This window comes from Thamnophis sirtalis, unplaced genomic scaffold (genome assembly GCF_051295495.1).
Source record: "Thamnophis sirtalis isolate CommonGarterSnake01/CBP01778 unplaced genomic scaffold, rThaSir2_p1.2 scaffold_15, whole genome shotgun sequence".
Taxonomy (NCBI): Eukaryota; Metazoa; Chordata; class Lepidosauria; order Squamata; family Natricidae; genus Thamnophis; species Thamnophis sirtalis.
Window position 1 is genome coordinate 24,092,634 of NW_028261395.1, and position 6,000 is coordinate 24,098,633.

General features: G+C 50.7%; 1 pseudogene; it reads right to left on the reverse strand.

Moving 5' to 3' along the window:
* Positions 1-2,400, reverse strand: part of LOC148042526 (uncharacterized) — a 38,458-nt pseudogene extending 36,058 nt beyond the window's left edge.
* Positions 2,401-6,000: the final 3,600 nt, after the last annotated feature.

Sequence of the window (6,000 nt, forward strand, 5' to 3'; positions counted from 1 at the left end):
GGTCCCAAGGGCACGAGTGACTGTTGTGAGGACCTCCCGGTTCAGGTAGGGGCGCAACTGGCGCACCAGACGAATCTGGGCAAATGCCCCCCTGGTCACAGCTGACAAGTGATGCTCGAAAGTCAGCTGTGGATCCAGGAGGACTCCCAAGTTGCAGACCCTATCTGAGGGGCGTATAATTTGACCCCCCAGCCTGAGAGATGGAGCACTGGGCCAATTAGTGGGAGGGAAGCACAACAGCCACTCGGTCTTATCTGGATTGAGTACAAGCTTGTTAACCCCCATCCAGTCTCTAATGGCCTCAAGACCCTGGCACATCACGTCCATCGCTTCATTGAGTTGGCACGGGGCGGACAGATACAGCTGTGTATCATCCGCATATTGATGGTATTTTATCCCGTGCCGTCGAATGATCTCGCCCAGCGGTTTCATGTAGATATTAAAAAGAAGGGGGGACAGGACCGAACCCTGCGGCACCCCATACGTTAGGGGCCTAGGGGTCGATCTCTGCCCTCCGACTAACACCGACTGCGACCTGTCCGAGAGGTAAGAGGAGAACCACCGTAGAACAGTGCCTCCCACCCCCACCTCCCGCAGTCGTCGCAGAAGGATACCATGGTCGATGGTATCGAAAGCCGCCGAGAGGTCAAGGAGTACCAGGATGGAGGCGTGGCCTCCATCCCTGGCTCTCCAGAGATCATCGGTCAATGCGACCAAAGCAGTTTCTGTGCTGTAGCCGGGTCTGAAGCCTGACTGGAATGGATCCAGATAACTAGCTTCCTCCAAGGACCGCTGGAGCTGAAAGGCCACTACCTTCTCAACAACCTTCCCCAGAAAGGGGAGGTTGGAGACTGGACGATAGTTGTTTAAAACGGCTGGATCCAAAGATGGTTTCTTCAGGAGGGGTCTCACCACCGCCGTCTTTAGAGCGGGGGGAAAGACCCCCTCCCGAAGGGAGGCGGCAACAACCGCCTGGATCCAGCCCCGTGTCACCTCCCTGCTGTTTACAGCCAGCCAGGAGGGGCACGGGTCCAGCACGCATGTGGAGGCACCTACAGCTCTCATCGCCTTGTCCACGTCCTCAGGGGTAACAGCTTGAAAATCAATCCAGAGATGACTTACCAGATTATCCCTTAGTGCCTCGGCTGGGTCTGCTAAATTGGAGTCCAGGTCCGCCCGAAGCCGAGCAACCTTGTCCGCCAGGAATTGGACGTAATCCTCAGCCTTGCCCTGCAGCGGATCGACTGAATCCCTCCTATTTAGGAGGGAATGGGTTATCCTAAACAGGGCGACTGGGCGCGACTCGGCGGATGCAATCAGAGAGGCGATATGATTTCTCTTTGACGTCCTAAGTGCTCTAACGTACTCTCTGACGCAGGTTGTCAAAAGTGCTCGGCTCGATTCAGATTTACTGGATCTCCACTGGTGCTCTAGGCATCTCTTTCAGCGCTTCATCTCCCGGAGTTCCTCAGTAAACCAAGGAGCCCTCCTGGATCCACTGCCTTGGAGCGGCCGTAGAGGCGCAATCCGGTTAAGAGACTCCGTCGCTGCCGAATTCCAGGCAGCAACTAGAGTCTCCGCCGGACTGCAGGCGAGGGTATCAGGGATAACCCCAAGCTCCGTCTGGAACCCCAAAGGGTCCATAAGTCGCCTGGGGCGGAACCACCTGGTCGGTTCCTCCTCCCTACAGTGGGGGTTTGGTCTCCGAAAGTCAAGTCTCAGTAGGTAGTGGTCTGACCACGAAAGGGGTATGATCTCACTACCCCTCAGACCAAGATCACAAGTCCACTGCTCCGAAAGAAATACGAGGTCAAGCATGTGACCTGCCGAGTGGGTTGGGCCCCGAACTACTTGGGTCAAGCCCATGGCTGTCATGGAGGCCATGAACTCCTGCGCTCCATCAGAGTGTTCACCGAGCGAAGGCAAATTGAAATCCCCCAGAACCATAAGCCTGGGGAACTCAATTGCCAGCTCGGCTACCGACTCGAGGAGCGAGGGGAGGGCTGCTGCAACGCTGTTGGGAGGCAGGTACGTTAACAGCAGACCCACTTGACCCTTGAGGTCCAACTTCACCAGCAGGGACTCACACCCGACAAGCTCCGGAGCAGGGATCCTACGAGGTACTAGAGACTCTCGGATAACAATGGCCACACCGCCACCCCTTCCCTGAGCTCTCAGCTGATGAAGCACCTGAAAACCTTCTGGGCACATCTCCACGAGGGGGACTCCTCCCTCCGGGCCCAGCCAGGTTTCAGTAATACATGCCAGGTCTGCCCTCTTGTCTAAAATTAAGTCCCGGACGAGGGGAGCCTTATGAACTACAGACCTGGCATTTAGCGACAACAGCCGGAGACCAGGGTCCTGATTACTCACGCCATCTGGCCTTGGAGTGGGACTCATAGGGCCGGAAGGAGGGATCTCTGTGACGTAGCGAGCCCTCCTTCCCTGGTAATGGCCAGCCCTAAAGTCCCCGCCATATCTGCCCCTCCCTGTTACGACCGTAATGCTCTGGCCCACTCCCGTGTCCGCAATTCCCCCAACCACCCCGATGACCCCCGTGTTCCTCGGCAGGTCCTCCGAATCAAACACACTCATTCGTTCGCCCAAGCAATCCCCAAGTAATAATTAAAACACACAAAATACAGCAAAATAGGTCAATAAAAGTGGGATCATTCACTCAATCACATGCATATCCCATGCATATCCCATACAAAAGAAAGAAAAAAGAGGGAGAGAGAAAAAGAAAGAAAAAGAAAATTGCGCAGTTATTAAAAAAGGTGCAAATTCTGGGAAGGTCCAAAAAGTCCAGAGTAGTTGAGGGAAGGAGAGGGCCTTCTTACGTACTGTAAGCACCCCCACTCGTCCAGTAGTGGCGCTATCTGTGGCAGCAGGTCCGAGGCGGCATCAGGCAGCGATGGCCGTGGCAGATGAAAGTGCAGATGAAAGTGCAGATAAAAGGGCAGATAAAAGGGCAGATGAAAGTGCAGTCCAAAAAGTCCAAAAGCCGCACTCAGGAAGGAGTCAAGTATCAAACAGCAAAAGACCCTGCAGCAGCGATGGCCCAGTGGGGGGGAGAATGCACCGACAGGAGAGGCCAAGCCGAGGGGGGAGGGAGGGGGGGTGCGTCCGAACAAGCTGCAATAGCAGCAGGTAAAAACAGCCTCCCATTCTCTCCCAGTACTGTCCCAGGCTGACCGCCTTCTCCCTGGGGCGATGGATAGTCCAGCGCAAATCCAAGAACTCCTCACAGTCCTCACGATCAGGAAGGCGCAGCTGAAAGCGCCGAAAAAGCTGAAAAACGCCGCCCAAAGGCGCCGCCGTCAGCTCAGCGCCGCCCTCACCGCCATCGCCGACCGGCACAGAAGCAGAAACAGCCAAGAGTAGCGACACCATACGGGGGCCGCCCGAAAGCGGCAACCCAGCTGATTGCCTCTTCGGGTCCCCTGGAGCTCGCTCTCCTGCAGGAACCTCTTCCCGCACGGTTTGCAGATTTAAATTCATGCCTTTTCAAGTCTTTTTCGCCTTCCACAGTCAGAGCAGCAAGGCTCGGCAGCCATTCTCAGCTTGCACATGCGCAATCTTACTTCACTTGCTTGCTATCGGCTGCCATAGAAACGGGGAGGGTGGAGGCTTAAGGTATTTGGGAAGGGAACTGTATGGTACTGGAGGAGTTATCAGGAGGGGGATTGAATCTCACGATCTTCTGCGCACGCTGATGACCTGTGTTTGGACTTGGTCAAGGTCAAACATCTCTGCATACCAACTGAATGAGAAGTTTTGAAGATGCATCTCACATGACACTTTAGGGAGGTGAAGATTGGTTGTTGTGTTGGGGTGACTGGGGGGAGGGTGCTGGGTAAACGTTTGATATATACTTGTTCGTGCCTTTTTGGCTCAGATCTTGCTTTTCTTTCGGTGCTATCTTTTCATAACCAGTAAAAGTATCTTTAACTCCACAAGCAATGGAGTTGGGAGTTTTCTTTCTTGGTTATTGATGGAGGCATCCACAGGGCATGGTCAGAATAGACAAGTTACTGGCCACAACAATACAACTGAATCTCTACCTGTCTTTTATGTGCAACCCTTCCTTGGATCATACCTTATATAGGGCCTTGTTACCTGAAATTGATCTGTTGCCTGGCAGCTGGACTGTTTGGATCAAAGATTCCAGAGTAGGCTCAATCACCCAGATTGACAGGGTTTAACAGAATGACAGTGTTGGAAGGAACCTTGGAGGTCTTCTACTCCAACCCCCTGCTCAAGCAGGAGACCCTATACCATTTCAGAAAAGTGGCTGATCAGTCTCTTCTTAAGAACCTCCAGTGATGGAGCACCCACAAGAGCTGTGGTGGCACAGTGGTTAGAGTGCAGTACTGCAGGCCACTTCTGCTACCTGCTGCCTGCCTGCAGTTCGGCAGTTCAAATCTCACTGCCTCAAGGTTGACTCAGCCTCCCATCCTTCCAAGATCAGTAAAATGGGAACCCAGATTGTTGGGGGAAAGAGGCTGACTCTGTAAACCACTTAGAAAGGGTTGCAAAGCACTGTGAAGCGATATATAAGTCTAAGTGCTATGTGCTTTTGCTATTGACTCAGCCTTTCATCCTTCCAAGATGGGTAAAATGAGGACCCAGGTTGTTGGGGGCAATGTGCTTTTTTACATCATGGCAATGAAAACGGGACAATTGACCATCTACCCAAAACAGTCATCAAAAGACAAACCTGGTGGATTTTTTTGTAATGAATCCGGACGTTATTGACAGTATCTGTAAAAGAAACGTTAATCTCTCCCCCACCCTCTCTCTGCAGGACCTAGCATAAATAAATTAATGCAGGCTCGGGAAATCTCAGGCTACGAATTTCTTTGACAAAAACTTTACTGGCATGCAAAGACACATTCACTAAACTGATTTGTTTCAGCTATAAAAAATATCATTATGTGTTGGCATGTGGATAAATGAAAACATGTGACATATCATTTATTATCTATCCTGCTGTTGTCTGGTTTTTGTGAGAATGAGAGGCACTGGATGCACATGCTCCAATCTCTCATACATACATACACACATACATACACACACACACACATACATATATACTAGCTGGATACCCGTGCTTCGCTATGACACTATGTGATTGGGCTTGATAAATTGACACTTAGAGCTTGAAAATTGTTGTAGAATGTGTAACTCCTTAGCATCAGAGCGTGTTAATATATGGCAACTGGCAGTTGGAACAGAGTTCTTTTCAGGTGGGGAGGGGAAGTAGAATATCTAAACTCCCATCCCACAGGCTGGATGAGTCATATGCTGGCCATGCCTAGATAAGGCAACTGGCAGTAGGAACAGAGTTCCTATCAGGTGGGGAGGGGGAGTTGACCATCTAACTTCTTAGCATCAACATATGTTAATACTGTATAAAAAATACTGAAGATCTGATGGTCATTTTGAAAAAAATCCTTTCTTAGCAAGCACCTAGAAGCCAAGAGGAACATTTGTCTTACACACACACACACACACACACACACACACACACACACGTGTGTGTGTATGTATGTTTTCGTAGATTTTCATGGGTATAAGTATGCTGGTCTTATTGTATTCAGGTCTTTTCCCAGAGTTTGTCTTGGCAACGTTTCGGCGAGGTCTCACTTGCCATCTTCAGGCTGGTTTTTTCGGCTTCGTGTTTGGCAATAAGTCTGCCACATTTAGCCTGGAATATCAACCATCGTTAGTAGGAATTGTTGGTAGAACAACTGCAGTTGGGAAGAACTGGTATATTCTTTTGGCTTTGACAACTGCAATTCATAAAGATTTCGGTCTTGTTTTACCTGGTCAAGCTTCTGCCTCCCTAACCTTCAACTGCCAAATTGTACAATCACCTTTTAACTACCATCTTAGTCCCTTATTACTTCTCAAGTCCAGCTGCAGACCAGCTAGTTCCCAAATCAACACTTGCTCTAATGTGTAGCTCTCCATAAAACCTCACAATGTTCTTCTGAC